The sequence below is a fragment of the Aegilops tauschii genome, chromosome 2, assembly GCF_002575655.3.
Source record: "Aegilops tauschii subsp. strangulata cultivar AL8/78 chromosome 2, Aet v6.0, whole genome shotgun sequence".
Taxonomy (NCBI): Eukaryota; Viridiplantae; Streptophyta; class Magnoliopsida; order Poales; family Poaceae; genus Aegilops; species Aegilops tauschii.
In genome coordinates, this window is record NC_053036.3 from 653,650,322 (window position 1) to 653,672,685 (window position 22,364).

Sequence of the window (22,364 nt, forward strand, 5' to 3'; positions counted from 1 at the left end):
TCTCCATTCAAGAGTAAGTGCAAATGGTGAACTCTTGCCAAACAAGAAGATATGAGGATCAGGCATATAGGCCCCCATAAGGTAGCTATATAGTAATTCATGTGTAGTAGTGTGGATTATGGTCACATTTTGTCTAGGACTGCAGATAGCTATGTCAATTAAAATGGATATTCTGCATATATTCTGAATTTTGAGTAAGGGCATCATGTATAAGGTATGCAGTAGTTTTGACTTGGGGCACTGATCAATTCTTCACATGCAGGAACGTGGAGAGATGAATCTGGTCGAGTGTAGCCACAAGGTGAGTGGCTTGATCCTAAATTAATCCAGTTAAATTTCATGGTTTATTGATTAGTGTTTTAGCAAGCAATTTTTGTACATCTGATTGTAGGGATACTGCTGTAGTATTTGGTAGAAAGAGTACGTCTGCACCTGATGGTGATATGCCAAAGTTTTGTATTTTCTAGGTAAATTTGCTACATGGGAAGATTCCTCAATGGCAACAATACACCATGATAGTGATAATGATATACATCCTATGCTGAACAAGAGCAAGACAGAAAAGAGTAAAAGATTCTCTCCGAAGTAATTACGGATTGCTTCCAGTGATTTTCAATTCCAAGTAATAAAGAATATAAGGTTACAATTCATCACCTGAAAAAACAGATCTTTGTAGTCATAGTAATGTCTTCTCCAATTGACCATACCCTTAAGCATTTGATGAAAGTGGATATATTATCAAGAGCCTTGCAAGCAAATTTATCTACAATAGGAAACACACGATGATGACATATCAGTTATTCCAAATCAGCATATGAAATGTTTAATGTTTACTTCCCCTTGTAACGTTAGCTTATCTAGCAAATTTCTGTTATTCTATACATCTGATTGATAAGTTTCAAATAGTACAGGAACCAGATATCCAGATATAATTAGAGTAGGAACCGACATTAATTAAACCTCTTGACATGCTCATTTGAAAGTCAAGTATATTTATGCAGCAATGCCTTATTAGTCCTACAGAAGATACCATTACTGCTGCTCATAGGAAGAGATATTACACCATCAGTTGAGTTTAGCTAAATCTGCAGTTTTCATTACAATGCATGAATCTTATTTATCTTGCTTCAAATGAACAAACAAGAGAGGATGAAGTACCCATCTTCCAGTCATCTGGCAAGCAACAGTCCAGTGCATATTGCAGACCTTCTTAGCAAGCATCATCGAGTGCCATTGTATCTTGAATAACACAATTGTACAGGGATCTTGAATAGCACATCAAACAGAGGCACGCCTAATTGAAATTACTTTGGTACATTAGTACACGGTAAACTGCACAGTACGAATTAAAATTTAAGTGCAAAGATAGGATAATCCAGAGTTGACACGAAGTAATGTCTAAGGACTAAGATCAAATCAGAATTAATCCTGACAGTCGATACATCAATGAGAATTCATTTCACAATAACATAGCTCATACCAGTGGAGGCATCGAACTGTGCCCATATATTTTTGCGCACCCACGCCCGCTCCTTGTTGTCTTGTTGCGGGCATCCGCGCTGGGTCGCCCGTGAGCATGCTGAGCTCGAGCGCATCCTTCGGCACTTCGGCGAGCGGATTCGAAGAGGGACGGGGAAGAGCAGGGGCGTGGAAGTCTCGCACCTCCGACGGAGCCTATCGCTGGGATGCTCCCGTGCATGCCGAGCTCGGGGACCTCCTCGGCCACTTGGGCGGCCGGATTCGACGAAAAGGCGGGGAAGAGCAGGGGTTGCGAACCTGTTGCTGGCGGTGGGTACGAAGGGGAGGGGTGGCCCGAGGAGGTGGGGAGAGGGAGCTGGCGACGACCAAGGAAGAATGGGGAACGACGGGGAGAAATGTGAGGGCCGGTGGGATTTTTTTATTTTTTGAGGTGAAGCGGTGGGTGAGTAGGTAGGTGACGGTCCATTGATATGGGCCAGAAAATTACCAAAAGTCCGATCAATCCAGCCAGCCGTTCGTCTGATGCCCGATGCCTTAGCGCTCGGCTGAGTTTCCTGCTATTTAGCGATTGCGTTCTTGAATCGGAAACCAAGCTAGCTGCTAGGTAGGCAACGAATGAATCATATCCAAAATTAAAGTATTTGTAAAGGTGTAGTTAGATTTCAGTTGACTTAGACTAAGTTGAGTGATATTAGCATTTTTATTTTTTTTAAATCACCTTTTTTTATTTGGATTTATGTTTTCTAAATTTTAATACATGAATATATTTGTCATTTTTTCAATCGAGACTCAATAATTATTTTTATCTCTCTAAAAACAATCCAATATTTTATTATCCCTCTAAAAATATAATGAAGACGGAGGAGGATCTCCTCAATAAAAATTACCTATGTACATTAATATCAGACATTTTTCAGTTTAGTTTACAGAGGGCGTAGTACATAATGTTGTTTAGTTGTTGTTTAAAAAAATAATGTAACAAATTATAATAAAATTATGTGATCGTGTAGTTTTTGTGAAGACATGTTTGTCGGTTGTGTATTACACGCGCGCTCTTATTGTTGGGCATGAGACATATTTCGATGGCTCGGTTACTAAAAATAAGATTTAAAATGGAATTTTATAAATTATGATACGTGCGTTGCACGTGCAGGCTTACTAGTTGTCCATAAAGGCCAATACCAGGCTGAGGTTGTCAACTAGGTCCACCCGTAGTACAACCTGGCACTATCAGTGGAACTGGCTACGTCACAAGCGCCAGATCTATGGCACTTGGGGATTTTCCACGACGTCAGCTATAGCTGCCAATCTTTCACATGCTTGTGCTCATTGGGGTTCTCACACACCATGCCACGCGCCATGACCATCCTCATCACCTACCGCGAGGCCATGAGCGCCACCATCGGCTGCGCGTTGGCATTGGTGTGACACTGTGATGATGACGTAATGTTGTACACATAGATAATGACTTGTTGATTTAAGTAGTGTAGATGATTGCTCGGACTTCAATGGAGACATGTATCAGAAGTTTGTGCCGACGGCTTCCTGCAATCAACCGATCGGTTACGCTAAATGATGTAAGCATGCGACAATTAAGGCGCGAACACAACTGAGCAACATCACATCAGAGAGAATACCTTATTTGGTCCTTTTAAAAAGTTTGATCAAAAAGAACATTTTCTTCCTACTTGATCACACTAGGTATAAATATTATTCACTATGTGACATTTCCACCCATTCTGCAGCTACAACGTAGGCTCTTAGAGGAGGCGCTTGGCTTTGATTCCTGGCCGTTTTGATGCAATCTCGTTCAATCCTGGGATTTTGGCTGGCATCAATGCCAAGGCTGTTGTCCGGCGCTTGGTCTTTGTTTTTTTCATGTACCTTTCTAACGACTGCAATGTCTATCCTTCAGCCAAAATGAATGCCTTGATGCTAAAGTGAATGATAACATAGGTAACTACTTCCAGACACAAAAGGGTCTAAGGCAGGGGGATCCAATGTCTCCTATCTTGTTCAACATAGTAGCGGATATGTTGGCAATTCTGATAGGAAGAGCTAAAGAGGACGGCCAAGTAGGAGGACTAGTCCCACATCTAGTGGATGGTGTGGTGTCCATACTACAATACGCTGATGATACCATCATTTTCATCGAACATGATTTGGCGAAAGCGAGAAATATGAAGCTTGTGTTATGCTTATTCGAACAATTGTTAGGGTTGAAGATTAATTTTAACAAAAGCGAATTGTTCTATTTTGGAAGAGTCAAAGAGAAACAAGAGGGTTACAAACAATTGTTCGGATGTGAACTTGGTACCTTACCGTTCAATTATTTGGGCATACCAATTCACCATCGCAAGCTTTCTAACAAAGAGTGGTAATGTATTGAACATCGATTTGAAAAGAAACTAAATTGCTGGAAGGGTAAACTTATGTCATACGGAGGACGGCTAATACTTATAAACTCGGTGCTCACGAATATGCTGATATTCCCCTGTCCTTCTTCGAGGTACCAGTAAGGGTACGAAAAAGATTGGACTGTTATCGATCTCTTTTCTTTTGGCAGATTGACAATTTAAAGAGGAAGTATAGGCATACTAAATGGGGCATCATCTGTGGGCCAAAGGACCATGGTGGTCTTCGAATTGAAAATTGGGAGGTAAAGAACAGATGTCTGCTCAGCAAATGGCTATACCGGTTATCTGTAGAGACCGAAGGCACGTGGGCCCAGATTTCTGTGCAATAAGTACCTGCGGTCTAAGACCTTAGCCCAGATTACTGCTAGACCCAATGACTCGCCTTTTTGCAAGGGTCTCATGAGAACGAAAGCAACCTTCTTTCATAGTACCAAATTTATCATTGGAGATGGTACTTCGACGAGATTCTCGGAGGATATGTGGTTAGAGGAGACGCCTATAGCCATCCATGACCAAAATTATATACCCTCCATTTCTTTTTAGCGCACGGGAGACATGACTTGCCCATCGTCTCGTACGCAACGGCCGTCCATGACTCCATGTGCTGCCGGCCGGGATGCGGACACGAACGTCGGCGAATCCCACTGTGCCCGACTTCATGTTAGCACACGACGGCGAAGATGATGCAATAGCGGTGACAGCGGGTCTCAGGTTCATGCCCATGCATGTGGACGGTGATGAGGCGCCGCTGGCGGGGACGAGGAGATGTTCTCCTCTGCACAGGTAAAGGGATCCATGCCCTTACATGTATTACATGCTTTGCCATCCCCTTCTGGGAACATGCGAGGGTCCCATGGCTTGGCCATGTACAAAATCTAATCATTTTTTGTTGAAACATAAACAATTGTCTATGATGGGGACGAATTTGTGCAGGTGCTCGCGAGTGGCGCCAATAGTCCCCTCGACTGTCCTTCATACTAGAGGTTAGTTGCCAAGGCTGGATCAAGTCAAAGGTGCTATCCCTCCGTTGTGTATGGTTAGCACTCATCTCGGCTCGTCAACATAACCAATTTATGTTCAAACTCGGCTCGTCTTGGGTAACTCATGCATTTAGGTTCAAACTCTGTTCGAACTTGGGTAACTCATGAATCTAGCTAGGTTCAAACTCAGCTCAACTTGGGTAACTCAAAATATATGTACTACATATTCACAGGCCTGGTCCTGGTGTATGCACCGCTGGGACCCGTCGTTAGTGTCTCCTCATCCATCTGCTGCCTTCCAACTCAACTAAGATGAGAAGCAACCAAATCACCAGGTTTGCTTCTTGGGAGCCAATCTCGATGAGCAGATCAAGTGCTATTGTATTATTATTATTATTATTATTATTATTATTATTATTATTATTATTATTATTATTATATCCATCTTTATATAATAAAACAAATAATAAATGTATTGTTTAATTTTTTGACTTAATCCAAAAATAATGTATTGATTTCAATTATTTAAAAAGACGGGTGCCGGTTATTTTGGAATAATGATTTGGACTCCACTACAAATCTGATGCCAGATTTTTTACCATTGCAAATTATGTTCTACAAGGATGATATGTTTAGTTTGCTTGGCGAGCATGGCTCCGTCTTAATTTTATTTTCTTAGAAAATTGATGTGATTGCAATCTGAATTTGCCATCATTGTGCCAATATTAATTGCCATAAAAACAACAAAGACATGCCTAAAAATATGACGTCTGATTTTTAGTGTTTTAAACGATTTTAACGATTTCAATATTTGAATAAAGTGATTTAAAAATAATTCAGGAAACCGATTTAAACTAATTCACGAATACATATATATAGTATGGCTCGACGATTACGGGCGTTTGTGTGCTCCTCTTTTTTTTCTTCCTGAGGGAGTTTGCTCCGCTTATTTTATCGTATACTACATGGAAAAAAGCGGGTCAAGAAGAGGAGATAAGCGAAACGTCCTACTTGACTAGTCATCACAGATGGCGTGCGCGAAATAGATCATTTCTTAGGTGAGAACGGCTGACCACATGAGTGATCGGAGCATCGCACCGCTCCCGTCCGCGACATGCATACAAATTAATTAAACCTCGAATTCCCTCACAAGGCACGATATGCTTGAGCGGATGCACAATCCATCCTATTAATATACAAATCAAGTAATTTTTCACTAGACGCACAAAGCTTGTCAAGTTTATTTCAAAATAATAATTCCACGAGGACCCAGAGACATATGACTAGAACAATATAGCATCCCCACCCCCAAAAAAAACATACATTCCAGTTTGACACACTGTTGAACCCCCTTTTAACAAAAATAAAACAAATACAATTACACATGACTAAAGACCACCATCCAACCTATCCACACGGTATAATGCTTCATGGGAGCATATAAAAAGAGTCAAAATGGATTCGCCTTCTTGTTTTTCTTTCTTTTACTTCTCTAATGTTCTTGTCGGTCGGCGATGGTTACCACGAGTAGTCATTGATGAGCTGCGTACAGGAGTCATCCTTATCCGGTTTGATGTTGGGGTAGCAAATGTCGTCAGGCACAAACTGCATCCATGAAAAATCCACGTCCGTGTAAAGGCCTCCTGGCATGGTATCGAGCTCTTCATTGTGTGCGACGGCGGCGCCGAACACGGGATGTATCCCTTCCATGTCCGTGATGATGCTGCTTGACACGGGATGGATCCCTTCCATGTCCCCGACGACAGTACCTGACATGGGAATGATCCATTCCTTCATTTCCTTGTCCGCGCTTGTGTTGTGGAACACGGGCTGGGTCCCTTCCTTGTTGGCATTGGCGCCATCGGACATGGGCTGGATCCCTTCCTTGTCCATGTCCGTGTCGTTGGGCACCGAATGCTTCCCTTCCTTGTCTAGGTCGACACCACCTGACATGGGCTGCATCTCATCCTTGTTCGTGTCTAGGCCAACAGACAAGGGATGGATCCCTTCCTTGACCGCATTGACGCCACATGACATGGGCTGCATCACATCCGTGTTCACGGTAGGTCCAACAGATACAAGTGGGATCCCTTCATTATCCATGTCGATTCCATCGAGCAGGTCTGGTGATGGGGTCATGTTGTTCTTGTTGAAGATCCGACACAACGAGTAGGTCTCCTGACCAGGTCAGATAAACCATTCCAGTGTGTGTCAGTTGTGGAGCTCAATTACAATTTTTTACTAAGAAAAGAGTATGAGAAAGAAAGATACATGGATACGGAGATGGGGGTGGAGGCGGTACTCGTGCATGACCCAGTCGGTCCGTGGGTCGCAAGGCGCTCGGCGGATGTGGAACACAAGCGTCTTCCTCATGCCGACAATCATACAGTTGTGTATGACGGAGCGGTCCTTCCTGGTGGACTTCCAGAACCCTTCCAGTGTTGCCTTCTCCAACTAAATTTTTACTAAGATCGGATGTTTACTCAATAACAGGACCGAAGTTCATTGACATAGTAAAATGCAGTTTACTAATTGTTTCCAAATGGTAATTTTTGTTAGCAGCAAAACTACCCTTACCATTCTCATACATCCACAAAGAAGAAACAAAGAACGCATGCATTGCCTCATGCACACTTTGTCACCCAAGTTGTCCATCACGTTGATATTCCCATGCGATAACATCATATGCCATATCTTGTAGCAAAAAAACTGTTCACTTGAATCACTGGGCGGCAAGAAAATTGTGCTCACGCTAATACTGAGGTTGCAAGCAAGGAATCAAGTTGATTGTTGTGAGCAATCATGCCTTTGATCCTCCTTCCAATTTCTGAATCGCATACAAAGGATGAGAAAAGGCCCTACAGTGGTGTGCAAATCCACGCATATATCTATATATACAACATGTTTTACTTCCGAATATCACATCTATGGTCTCAAACTATCAACACGATAGAGCTAGCCGCTAATTTAGTTAGCTATTCTCTTGAGAATTTGGAGGAAACCAAATCCACGCATAGGATGTAGAACTCATAGCTGTATGTGTTCATGAGACATCTCTCGCCAGGCCGACGGCCGCCGCCTTCCTCCCGTGCGTGGATGCGCCAAGGCCATCACCTTCCGCCCTTACATGGCAGCACTGAGGTTGCCGGTTGTCTCGATGCATCGAGGCCAACTCCAGGCCAAGGTCGTCAAGTGGGGCCACCCGTAGTGCTATCTGGCGTTGTCGCTTGAGCTAGCCATGGCACTAGTGTATGTCGTCGGCACCGAGTTCTACATCGCGTGTGCTGGATCGGAGGTACTCTGGGTTTTTCCACAGCGTCGGCCATAGCACCATATCTTTGACATGCTCGTGCTCATCGGGGTGCTCACACACCGCGCCACGTGCCACAACCATCCTCTTCACCTATTGTGAGCCCATGACCGCTACCAGCATCTGGTCTTACGCATGAGTGTGAAACCGTCGTGGAGACGTAATCTTGATTGGTTGGTTTAAGTAGTTTAGATGACCCTTTCGACTTCGTTGGAGACATGTAGAAGAAGTTTGTGGTCTTGAGTAAATAGAGATAATGGCTTTTTTACATCAAAATAGAGACAATGGTTGAATTAAAAAAAAGTGCCACTTCGTATTAAAAAGGAATAATGAACGATCGCCCTCTGAACTCAGTGTGCAAATTCATTAATGAAACCAGTAACTTAACTGAGTGCATATTCAAAATGGAACACGGGCTGGATCCTTTCCATGTTGGTATTGGCGCCGTGGGACATGGGCTGAATCCCTTCCTTGTCCATGTCAGCGTCCTTGGGCACCGAATGCATCCCTTCCTTGTCCAGGTCGACACCACCTGACATGGGCTGCATCTCATCCTTGTTCATGTCTGGGCCGACAGACATGGCATGGATCCCTTACTTGTCCACGTTTGATTCCACATGACATGGGCTGCATCTCATCCTGGATCCCTTCATTATCCATGTCAACGCCGCCGAGCAGGTCTTGTGATGGGGTCATGTTCTTCTTGTAGAAGACCAGACACAACACGTAGGTGTCCTGACCAGATCAGATATGCGAGTTTGTGGAGCTCAGTTACAGTTTTACTCAGAAAAGACACAATAAGAAAGAAAGATACATGGATAGGGCGATGGGGGTGGAGGCGGTACGTACTCGTGCATGACCCAGTCGGTGCGTGTGCCAAGGCGTATGGCCGGTGTGGAACACAAGTGTCTTCTTCATGCCGACTATGATGCTATTGTGTATGACTAGCCGGTCCGTCCCCGAGGACTTGTAGAAACCTTTCAGCATTGCCCGCTCCATGCGAAGCCTGGTTGGGTACTTTCGTCCCCTCAACTTTAGCACCCGGATGGGCCGTGCTGGGTGAGTACTTGTCCCTGTCCCTTCTGATTAACGAGTTTAATGAATTACTAGGCGGCATTAGAATACCAGGCTTGGTCGGATATCAACTGCTTCCAGTAGTCATCGTCACGAATGATGAGACCAACCATTAGTGCCTAGGTGTACAGCTCCATTAGTACACATACGTGTATAACAAAGTCAGCTACCTGGGGCGCACGGCCGAGGTGATATACGAGGGCCTTTCTCATGCCAATGGTGGCATGATGGTGCATGACGGGCTGGTCCTTTCCCCTGGACTTCCAGAACCCAGCTAGCCATGGTCGTCCGGTTTATCTGAAACCCGTAGGCGTACTTACTTTCGGCCGCCAACATGTTTTAGAGCGCCCGGACCCTTCTTATCTAGCCATCCATTCTCAGCATCGAGATACGTGCAAATACATATTTCGTTTTTATTTCTCTCATATAGAACATGTTTTGAACTTTAAACTTTTGCAGGACAGCAAAGCTTTCTAACTAGAATCTGGGATAGAGCTTTCAGATGTTTTGGTCCAACATTAATATACAAAAAAAGATTTGTTTGATTAGAAAAATCTTATTTTTAGTCCACCTCGCTCTCAGGGACTCTGGCCCTCCTTCCTCGGTGGTGGCCGCCTGGCCAGTGAAAGCTGCCAGCCCGAGGACCACGTCGTGTGTGCTTCTCACTGTTGTGTGTGGTTGCCATGCCTGAGCGATGTGCGTGCTAGCTGGGTCGCGCCGTGGATGCATGCTTCCCTTATGTCATGTGTTGTATGCCAAGAGAGAGATTCAGAAACTGAGAGATGGTGTATGCTCGCTCTCTGTCAAGAGAGAAAATGTGAGAGATTGAGAGATGCATGGACGCGTTGTTGTACATTGTTGTGGCTGTGTGTGTACTGCACATACATGCTACTGCATATTACTATGGGTTTTTTAGTACAGTCTTGTAATTTAAGTTTGTTGCAATGCAGATGATCCAGGTAGCCGTGTGCAATCAATCGCACAAGGATATATTTCATGACATGGATGCAGCCAAAGGCTTTTTGTTATCCATTCCTCTGGTTTTGCATCCCATAGGATTGGCTATTTCCACTCCACCTACTAGTTTGAATTGTGATTAGCGATCATCGCAAATGAAGAGTCGCTCACAGGTTGGAGCCTGGATCCTGGACGATTTGTACGTCTCAAGGGTGTTTGTTTTCAATTGCTTGCAATAGGCGAAAGGGGCAACCTATATTCCCTATCTGAGGTCAATCCTATTTGGCGCGCAAGTCGCTGGTTAGTAGACATGAAAATGGACGGAACAGGGTGTTGCCACATTTGTTTTTAATATTTTTCTGCAGAAGCGAAAACGAATACGGGAACCCTGAAAAAGATGAAAATGGACGGAACAGGATGTTGCCATATTTGTTTTAAATATCTTTTGTGCAGAAGCGAAAACGAATACAGAAACCCTGAAAATGTATACGAAAACATATACAAATAGAAACGGATACGAAGCGAATATGGAGCGGACAAGGCAACATCAGCGGGTGTTGACTGGAATTTAAAAACCCCTTGAATCATATAGAACTACGCATGAAAACCAACATATTTAATTAATTATTGACATGGCTATGAATTCATATAATTAGGTTAGCAACTTAAAAATCGACCGGCCCGCTATGGGCTTTATTGCACATTGCATGCGTTGGCGGGCCTGTGGCCCATGTGTGTAGGAACCAGCTAAATTGATTGTTTGCGATAACCCAAGCGGGCAACTGGTAGTCCCTATTTGACGCTGTGTCTCAAACTATCAGATTCCCTTTTTGACCGGCCCATTTACTCACACATGTTATAATAGATATTGGTTTTAGGAAATATCTAGCAGGTTCTTGTTTGGTTTTAAATGGCTTTGGGAACCTTCTAAAAGGTCCTGGCCTGTTTTTCCTATTTATTTATTTTTGTTATTTCCTTGAGGAATTTTCCCTTTTTTGGTGTTGTTTTTTTTAAAAAAATTCAGGTTTTCCTAACATTAAAAAATTGTCAGATTTTTTTTAAAACGTTTGCTTTTTTTAGAAAAATTCATGATTTAATATTGTTCACACTTTCACAAAAATGGTCGTATTTTCTTAAAATGTTCTGAAAATTTCAAAGTGTTGGAAATTTGTAGAAAACATATTTCAAATTACAATGCGTTTTTAGAAAAATTTCGTATTATTTTTTTGAATGTTTTTAACAGTGTTTACGTTAATTTTTCGTACATGTTTTAGAAAAATGTTTGGAATTTTCAACAAATGTTAACTTTCTACAGAATTTTTCATTTGATAAAAACAAATATTTGTGTTTATTTAAATAAATTCAAACACAACGGAAAACATTTTCATCCAAGATGGTATAATATCGCTAGATTATCGAGGGAGCTCCTTCGGCAACCTACACGCTGAATAGAGATACACCTACCCCCCACCACCCGTGCGCACGTCCTTGGACCATCCCATGTGCGGGCTGTGATGCCTCCTGCTTTTTTCATTTATTTTTTTTATTTTTTATTTTTTATTTTCTGTTTTCTTTTTTTGTTGTTCCTTAATTCGGGATTTCAAAAAACATTCACATTTAAAAAATTGCAAATATGGAAAATAAAGTTGGTGGAATCATATTTTTTTTATGAATTTAGAGAATGTCCATGACTTTAAAAATGTTTGCGAATTTAGAAAATATTTGTGATTTTGAAAAATTGTTCACATATTCAAAAATGTACAAGATTTGGAAAAAATATATTCAGGAGATTACTTTTTCCATGTTTTTAAAACAATAAGCACGTAGTCAAAAAAATTCCCAAATATTAAAAATTGTTCACAAATTCATACAATGTTCATGAAATTTTAAAAATGATCAATTTTTTTACAATATCAAAAAATGTTTGCGAATTCCATTTTTCACCCTAATTTGCGCCTAGTCTCATCTTTACCTATGCTCAACTTTGCCCATCTACCGTTTAGTGCCTTTATGAAAATACCCTTCCGTGCCGTTTTCATCCGACCAAAGGGGTTTGACTGTCATCGAGACGTTCCGTGGACATTTTTACCCCTACCCTTCGTAAAAAATAAAATAAAATAAAAAGAACACAGAAACATACCACTGCTAGCCCAGCTATAGTAAATGGCCCAGTCCAGCCCAGCGAGGGGTATGGTCATCTTCAACCCCTCGCGAGGAGGATGAGTCGTGGTAGCACGCGCGCCTGAGGTCGCCACCTCCTCCTTAGCGCCTCCAAATCGCCCCCGTGCTTATTCCCTTCGCCGAGGAGACATGCCCGAGCCCCTCTGCTTCTTCACCTTCATCTCGTGCTCGTTCCCCTGCTCTGGCGCTTGATCCCATAGCCACCCGAGAGCACTACATGACTGCCATCGCTTGTTTGCGTAGCCAACAATGTCGCAACGCCGAGCAACCATACCCTCGGGATCCGCAGCATCGCCTTCGCCGAGCAACCATACCCTCAACAATGCCAGAAATAAAATCATGTGTAGTCAAATATACATATTTTTATTTTTTTGCATGATTTATACTTGATGTATTACTTGACTACACAGCCTAGACGTGGCTTCGCCACTGATTCTACTGTAGACTATATATAAAGCAAAATGAGTGAATCTACACTCTAAATACATCTATATATATTCGTATGTGATTTATAATGAAATCTCTACAAAGACTTATATTTAGAAACGAAGGAAGTAGTATGTAGGCGAAGTTGGAATGAATTTGACTTTTTTTCCTATACTTTTCTCTACTGGTCCTCGTCTATCAGCGGTTGTGCACCAGGAGTCGTCGAAAGTAAACTGCACCCACACGAGTTCTCTCGTGCTCAACCCGCAAAAAAAAAGGAGTTCTCTCGTGCTCCACGGTACCAGGCGTCAACGATGATGAACTGCATCCCAGAGTATCCTCTTTCGCGAGGGTGTTGGAGTACCATGCGTCGTGTTGACAGGCACAGACCGCCTCCCATCCTTGACACGTCGGTGCCATCGGACACAGAAGTGGCCACATATCCACATACTCTCCGTTTTTAAATATAAGTCTTTCTAGAGATTTGAAATGAACTATCACATACGGATGTATATAGACATATTTTAGAGTGTAGATTTATTTATTTTGCTTCGTATATAGTCATTTGTTGAAATTTCTAGGAAAACAAATATTTCAGAACGGAGGAAGTAAAAGACAAAAAGAACTCATGCATTACTGCATGCACACTCTGCTATCCAAGTCGTGCATGGGTGTCCGAGGTGTGCACTCCATTTGCATCTTGTTTGTTCTCTACGTGTCCAGCTACCATGTGTACTGGTTAGTTTCGTAATGAATCATGTGCTCGTATTCTTATGGAGACATCATATGCCTACTTGTAACTGTAACAAACATATCTCCAAAGAATATGCTGACACATGCATGAATCCTGAGGTACTAAGAAGTTTTTACTCACGCTAATACTGGTTGCAAGCAAGGAACCAAGTCAAATTGCTATGAGCTATCATGCTTTCCATTCTCCTACCAGTTTCTCATCCACATACAAAGCATGAGAAATGCACCCTACGGTGGTATGCAACTCCACCTATCCCCTATATATACGCATGTCTTCCTTCCGAGTACGATATCAGTGGACTAAAATCCTCAGTAAGACAGGGCTAACCTTCGGTGTTATTAGCTTTCGTGAGAATTTGGAGGAAGCCAAATCCACGCATAGGGCGCAGACACAGGAACGGATACAGGAGGATGCGCGAGAATAAGGTTCAGACATAAACTTCATGATGGAAAATAAAGGGAACTTTTTGAAATAGCAGAGGTCTGGCAAACTTGGCTAATAGAAGGTTCCTGACGGAGATATCATGAGAATACAAGTTAGACTTTATTGCGTTACTTGAGACAGGTTCCTTAGCACCTCTGGTGGCGTTGATTTTGATTGGCATTGTTTACCACCAAGGGGAAGGCTCATAGACGACATACAATGATCTTGTGGTAGATCACCTATACTTTATACTTCATCCTAAATCAATACGAGCACAAGCATGACATATAGTTTTATTTCTAAGGAGAGCCTGAACCTGGATAAAAACCCATGCCCCTATTACCATTGTGTCAAGACTACTAGCTCCAGACACCCTAACCGAGATATGCCAGATTTTACTCCGTCAACGACTGCATCCTCTCCCTGTCGTCCCCACCCACTGCACCATCACCGCTCCATAATCTTCCTCCTCTTTGTGTAGGGACGTGCCTACAGAGCTGTTGCTGAAGCGGGCGATGCTGCCATCGGCCACAACCATTCTACAACGGCGACTGACCATCCAAGGCACGGGATCACATGATGGACATGGCCGGTGGCGTTTGCTGCTAGGATGGTCACCTGCACGCTGGAGTTGGCCGTGTTGCGACGCTGCCATGTATGCCGGGAGCTCATATCTAGGCAACGTGGGAGCTACATCGGGCATACAGGATGTTGTGGCCGGCATTGAAGATTGCTGCAACAAGTCATGGCGACGCCACGACACGTGACAGCGGCGACATCGATTTTGCTGCAACCATCGTCATCTTTTGCTAGTACCGGCGTTGTCGTTTGCTACATCCACTCATGACAACGTTGAGACCCACGACTGTGTTTTGCTGTAACTTATCATTTTTGCTACTACTACGTTGTCCATTGCTACATCCATTAATGACGTCACCTAAGACCCGCGAATCCGTTTTGCTGCTACGTATGTGGCGGGGCAATCTCAACGTGGTGGAGCTGCATCCACGGTGGCAAAATGCTATGATGGGCATTGTGTTTTTGCTGGAACCGGTGATGACAGATGCTGTAGCCAGCCATCTAGTTGGAACCGGTAGTTGCATATACTTGAGCGGCAGAAGGTCATGCTACGATGAGCTCTTTTTGTGCTGGAACGAACGGTGGCTGATGCTGTAACCGGCTTTAGCGGGAGCCGACCATGACGGGAGTTGCAAGCAGGGAGCACACATGATGATGGGTAAGGCGTGGGGAACTTTGTGCGAGGGGGTGGGCGGAGGTGGATCGTGGGGTGCCCACGGACGGTGACGCCGAGCGCCGGTGCTTTGACAGGGGACTCGCGTGGGAGCCGTGGCCATGGCTAGGATTTCCTTGTCAGCTAGGATATGCCTATTTTTCAGATCTGCGAGCTCTTTGGCGTGGTGCTTCAAGCTCGCTGGTAGCGGTGGGGTAGGGCTCCGGCGAAGAGCGGCGATGAAGATGGCCTTGTGGCGCGGTGAGTGCGAGCTGTGTTGGAAGGAGGACAGGAGGAAGACTCGTACATGAAGGCGGGGGTTGTGGTGGTGGTGGTGGGGGGGGGGGGGGGGGTCGACAGGGGTGATGGAGCAGCTGTGGTTTCCTCAATCGGAGGGTCGTGCGGCGACCGACCAAAATTTGGGTTGGTCGGTCGGGCCTTATAAAATACGGTACGACCATTCACAATACCAAATCTATATGTTATGAAAATGTATTCAATAATAAATCTAGTGCTATTGATTCGATGGTCTTTGTAAACTTAATTAAAGTTTATAAAGTTTGGTTTTCTGACAGACCTAATATGCAGAATAAATAAAAAAGAAGAGAGTGCTGAGTTAGAAGAGTCTCACTTGAAAAAGACTGATGGGTGTTTACCAAATACTATTGGCTCGTCGCGGCGGCGGCGGCGGCGACGGCGATGAGCCTCGTAGAACTAGAAGCCCGCCTACCGGCCGTCGTCACCCAACCTCAGCTCAGCCAGGTCCATGGCATCCTCCCGGGCCACCGACATGGGCGACATGGCCCACGCGGCCGGGCCTGCTCTTCTCCTCGTTCCTCCGCGATGGGATGGGACGGGACGCAGCCAGGCTCGAGGCCGCCCTCGCCAGGATCCGCGGCTGATTGTATTGTACCACTGCTCCCCTTGGGCGCGCGCTGGAGCTGTTGGACGAAATGCCGCGCCCGGACGGCTTCACCTACCCTCTACTTCCTGGACGCACTGTCCCACGCCGGGTCCACCACTGTCCCTCGCCGGAGCAACACTGCTGGCTGGTCCATCAGCTCTCATCTGACCTGACGGAGGGGTGCAGGGGATGTCTTGCCAGCCAGACTCGCAGTCGCAGGTCTGGAGGGTGCTGCTTGGCGGGTGCATGATTCAGACCGGCCTCACCTCACCTCTGGTCATCAGTCGGAGGATGATGAGTGTGTCCCCGTGGAAGCGATCCCTTGAAGATAAGTGGATATGCGACGTACGTGCTGACTTCCACAAATGGTCTTGAGGTACGTACGTAAATGCCACTAGAGAGTAATATCCAGGTTATATATGATTGCATGCTGATGAGAGAAAACCTTATACTTAGGCATAGAGGGAGTATATGCCTATACCACCTAAACCTTCTGATCACCAAGTAGTGAGAAATGCTTTTATCTTTTTTTTTCTTTTTTCGGAAAGGGGGATCTCCCCGGCCTCTGCATCAGAGTGATGCATACAGCCATCTTATTAACGAAATAAAAGGTTCCAACAAGGTTCCAAAGTCTCCGACTGAAAAGTATTAAAAAGACAGCTCACACAGAGCTAAAGAGGCTAGAAACACAGACTAGCCAAGATAAGACGCCACAACCGGCTGGCTAAAGATAGATAGGTAAACTAATTGCCTATCCTATTACATGACCGCCATCCAAACCAGTTGAAGATATCCCGAGCTACCATCTCCCAGCGGATAGATCCAGTAACCAAATGCTCCCTGGCCTCCATCGGAGTGAGTAGCGACCATGAACGGATCACGGCCGTGGCTCGGAAAATAACCTGCAAAAAGTGAATACGTGATGTTCTGTTAAAAACCAAATCATTTCTGCAAGTCCAGATAGTCCACAACAAAGCGCAAACTCCAACACGAATATGTCTCGCTAAGTCAGGCTCAATCCCAGTGAGCCATGTCCCAAATAACGTAGTGACAGAATTCGGTGGAGTAATATTAAAAGCAATGTGAACCGTCCGCCAAAGGACTCTGGCAAACGGGCAATCAAGAAAGAGATGTTTGATCGTCTCGTCCCGATCACAGAAGCTACACCTCGTAGATCCTGTCCAATTACGCTTAATCAAGTTATCCTTGGTTAAAATAACCTGTTTATGGACAAACCACATAAACACTTTTATTTTCAAAGGAACTTTGACAGCCCAAACATGCTTGGAAGTAGGAATGGAGCTCGAATTAATTACATCAATATACATTGATTTAACCGTGAATACTCCAGACCTAGTCAGTTTCCAGCGTAATTCATCGGGTTGTTGAGAAAGATGTACATCCATTAGTCTCCGAACTAGAAGGAGCCAATCTTCCCAACGATTGCCCACTAACGACCGTCTGAACTGAATATTAAGGGGGATGGATTGAAACACCGTAGCAACGAACACCTCACGTCGTTGAACAATGCGATATAAAGACGGATATTGAATGGCCAAGGGTGTCTCGCCGAGCCAAGTATCCTCCCAGAAGCGTGTACTAGCGCCGTTGCCAATAACAACCTTTGTCCTATTAAACAGAGATTGTTTGACTTTCATCAATCCGTTCCAGAAAGGCGAGTCAGTTGGCCTGACTATGACCTGGGACAAGGATATTGTCTGTAGGTACTTGCTGCGAAGGATTTGGGCCCACATGGCATCAGTCTCAAAAGAAAGCTTCCACAGCCACTTGCTAAGAAGGCATCTGTTCTTAACTTCAAGATTTTCAATACCAAGACCCCCTTGGTCTTTCGGTCTACAGATGATATCCCATTTTGCAAGTCTGTATTTTCTTTTTAGATCATCACCCTGCCAAAAGAAATGCGATCGATAAAAGTCCAGTCTTTTCCTAACACCAACTGGGACTTGAAAGAACGATAAGAGAAACATAGGCATACTCGTGAGCACCGAATTAATCAGAATTAATCGGCCTCCATATGACATGAGCTTGCCCTTCCAGCAACTCAGTTTCTTCTCAAACCGGTCTTCGATGCACTTCCATTCTCTATTAGTCAGCTTTCGATGGTGGATTGGAATACCTAGGTAAGAGAAAGGTAAATGCCCCAAGTCGCACCCAAACAATTGCCTATAAGCCTCCTGTTTGTCTTTGGCTCCACCAAAGAAGAAAAACTCGCTCTTATGAAAGTTAATCTTTAACCCCGTCAATTGTTCGAAAAGGCATAACACCAGCTTCATATTTCTCGCCTTGGCCAGGTCATGCTCCATAAAGATGATTGTATCATCTGTAGGAGATATGCCCTAGAGGCAGTAATAACAGTTATTTTGTATCTCCAAAGTTTGTAATGAATGTTTAGCTTCCATGCTATAACTGCAATGATTCTCGAGTCTGCAATATCCATGAGGCTCGGAGGGAAACTCATGCGCACGTGTGGTATACTAAACGGTAAAATGTATTCCTAGTCTTGCCTCTAAGACTGGCTCATGTATTGCATGATGATCCTGTTTTCCTGATCATGGGCATGTCTATGCTGGCAATTCTGAGGGCGCGATGTTGGTAGAACACTTGTGTTGAATCGACCCAAATTGATGTTAAGCTATGAGATTCTTTTCGTCACAAGTTTATGGTTAATAACACAGAGATAGTTAATGTTTGCATAATTCCTTAGACCATGAGAGTATCGAGTTCCTGCGTACTTGCTTCGTGAACTTTGGGGTTTGTTAAACGTCATCCGTAACTGGGTGGCTATTACGGCGGCTTACGGGTTCACGGAAAAGTATGGCAAGTAACGAGATAGATCAAGCTTGGGATTTGCTCCTCCGACGATGGAGAGATATTCTCGGGCCCTCTCGGTGTTACGGTATCCATAATCGTCTGGCCAGACACCTTGTGATTTGATCACTGGTATGCCGGAACACGGAAACGAGAAAAGAGAACAAAACCGGTAACGAGGTAACTTGCATGCTGGAGTTGATCCACAGGAATGCAATAAATCTCACCTCGGGTGTTTGTGACATATCGCGAAGCAATAGGAATAGCTCACTACAACTGGAGGTTCACTCGAATATTCATTCGTGTGGGTATAGGGGTCAATATGGGTGTCCACAGCTCCGATGTTGATCATTGATCGGAAGGGGTTCCGGGTCATGTCTATACTTCACCGAACCTATAGGGTCACACGCTTAAGGGTCATCTATCTGCTGAATACTAGACAGGGAGTATGAGAGAAAATCACCGAAAAAGTTTCGGACACCGGAAAGGTTTCGGACAGCGGAATCATACCGCAGAGAGAGGTCATCGGATAAGTTTCGATGGTACCGAAAAGTTGTTTCGGGATATACCATTAAGTCAGATTGGTTTCGGCAAATGCCTGATAATTCTTGGAGCGTGACAGAATCATTCTGGAAGCTGCCGGAGCCACTTCAGATGCGTTTCGCAGATGAAAATCACTAAAACCGGAATTGTTTCGGAACGCGTTGAAAATTATTTTAGTGGGTACTGGAAATGTTCTAAGCCCACATAAATATTTTCAGTTCGAACGGACGCTGAAAAATGTCGTCGTGAATAGTGAAAGTGCTTTTTGGGATAATTTTGGAGAGCCACCCTTTTTGACTTGGTCAAAGTTCTAGAAGGAAGTGGCTTACAAGGGAAGGAACCCCATTTGGGGGGCCCCCCTAGGGGTGGCCGGCCATGGGTGGTGGAGCTCCACATGGCATCCCATTTTGTCCTTAACACCCTCATGTGTGACCTAATGCATGGGGTTTTTTGGTAATTTGTGGAGGCACACTACCCCTTGGTTTTCCTATAAATAGAGGAGGTGAGGGCTGCCATCTCTTCATCCCTTGCTCTCATACACATGCCATGCATTATCTGGCTTCTTCTCTCCCTCCCACGAAAAGAGTTTCGTAGAGCCGTAAGGCTGTCTGGGTTCCGGCAGGAACTAGTTCTGGACGGCGAAGCCCTGCCGGATAGCTGACACCGTATGCGTGCAACCCCGTAGAGAGATTGTAGTTTCGATCTTTTGCCCGAGGGGCTGTTTGAGTGTCCTCCCGAAGGGCTGTCCGAGTCTCCGTCCGAGTTTCGAGGGTCCTCCCGAAGGGCTGTCCGCGACATTGTCCGGGGGACTGTCCGACCGCCTCCCAAAGGGGTGTCCGGAGAGGTAGTACATCCTCGCGGTTGGGAGGTTGTAAATCCTAGCTGCGGGGATCTGCACCAACGATCTACACCGACTCTTCTTCCGCTGCGCTTCGAGTCGGTGCGGATCAGATCAAACCTTATATGCAGTCTCCATAGTGGTCCTGGGCGTGCTCGCTATACCGAAAATTTTCGTTTTCTGTCGCGTTCCCCTACATCATCAGCGTACTGAAGGATGGATACACCTCCATCAACCAGATGAGGTACCAAGCCACCCACTTGACCATTCTCCTTAGCCCTTCCTATCAAGATGGCTAACATATCAACCACAATGTTAAACAGGATAGGGGACATCGGATCTCCTTGTCTTAGGCCTTTATGTGTCTGGAAGTAATGACCAATATCGTCATTCACTTTAATTCCCACACTCCCTTTTTGCGTAAATGATTCAACCTGGCGGCGCCAGGCTTCATCAAAACTTTTCATACGCAATGCCTGTTGGAGAAATGGCCATTTGACCTTATCGTACGCTTTCTCGAAATCCACCTTAAAAATTACACCATCTAATTTCTTGGAATGGATTTCATGGAGCGTTTCATGAAGGACGACCACCCCTTCAAGGATGTTTCTGTCCGGCATGAAGGCAGTTTGGGAGTGCTGCACCACAGAATGCGCAATCTGTGTGAGCCTATTAGTCCCGACCTTGGTGAAGATTTTAAAACTAACATTGAGAAGGCAGATCGGCCTGAACTGCTCAATTCTCACAGCATCCGTCTTCTTAGGAAGCAGTGTGATAGTTCCAAAATTCAAGTGAAATAATTGAAGCTGTCCAGAGAACAGATCATGAAACATAGATAGCAAATCCCCCTTAATAATATGCCATCACTTCTTGTAGAACTCCACCGGAAATCCATCCGGTCCGGGAGCCTTATTATTTTTCAACTGTGCTATAGCATCAAACACCTCCTTCTCCGAGAACGGGGAAACCAGAATATCATTTTCAGCAGCCGAAAGTTGAGGCACATCCTCAGTTCTGGACTCATCGAGGGATACACAATTATCCTCCGGAGGTCCAAATAACTGCCTATAATACTCGGTTATATATGTTTTTAGGTTATCCTGTCCTAAAATAGTGCCCTCATCTTGTTCAAGTTGGAATATTCTCTTCTTTCTGTGCTTACCATTAGCAATCAGATGAAAGAATTGAGTATTCGCGTCCCCTTGGACCACTTTGCGGACCTTAGCCCGCAAAGCCCACTTCAATTCTTCTTCGTGGAGAAGTTCTTTCATCCTCTTCTCTGCCTCAGTTTTAACCTGGAGCTCAGCAGGCATCAAAATCGTGGATTCGGCCTTAATGTCCAGAGTCTGTATAAGAGAGAGGAGCCTGTCCTTCTCAATCTTATACACCCCACTAAGGTGCTTAGCCCAACCCCGTAAGAAGCTTCTCAAACTCCTAATATTATTTTGCCAACGCTCAACCGCAGTCCTACCTCCTACACCCTTCGCCCATTCCCTAGCGATCAGGTCTAAGAACCCTTCGCGTTCGAACCAGGCCATCTCAAAAGAAAAGGTGTTTTTGTTTCCCACGTGGTTCGGCTCCCCTGAGTCAACGAAAAAGGGTGTGTGATCGGAAAAACCCCGCGAAAGAGCTTGAACCGTCACAAGCGGGAACTTCTGTTCCCACTCCACACTCGCAAGAACTCGATCAAGCTTTTCGTAAGTCGGGTTGGGCAAAGAGTTAGCCCAGGTAAACTTTCTACCAGAAAGCTCTATCTCCCTCAGATCCAAGCTTTCAATAATAGTATTGAACATGAACGACCACCTGCCGTCAAAATTATCATTATTCTTCTCCTCTCTCCTCCTAATGATGTTGAAATCACCCCCAACTAAGATTGGAAGCTGCTCGGACCCACAAATCCGAACAAGATCCGCCAAAAATTCCGGTTTAAGCTCGGGCTGTGCAGCACCATAAACCGCCACCAACGCCCAGTTGAAACCATCAACCTTAGACCTGACTCGAAACTTAACCGCGAAGTC

General features: G+C 44.6%; 1 long non-coding RNA gene and 1 pseudogene across 1 annotated transcript; both read right to left on the reverse strand.

Moving 5' to 3' along the window:
- Positions 1–432: 432 nt before the first annotated feature.
- LOC120973945 (uncharacterized) lies at positions 433–1,919 on the reverse strand. Its single transcript, XR_005769628.3, has 3 exons — positions 1,481–1,919; positions 1,159–1,294; positions 433–763 (listed from the first exon to the last, which is right to left on the reverse strand). It is a non-coding gene; the product is annotated as an uncharacterized lncRNA (long non-coding RNA).
- A 4,434-nt stretch (positions 1,920–6,353) lies between these two features.
- On the reverse strand, positions 6,354–8,749 carry LOC141041462 (uncharacterized; annotated as a pseudogene).
- Between the last annotated feature and the right edge of the window lie 13,615 nt (positions 8,750–22,364).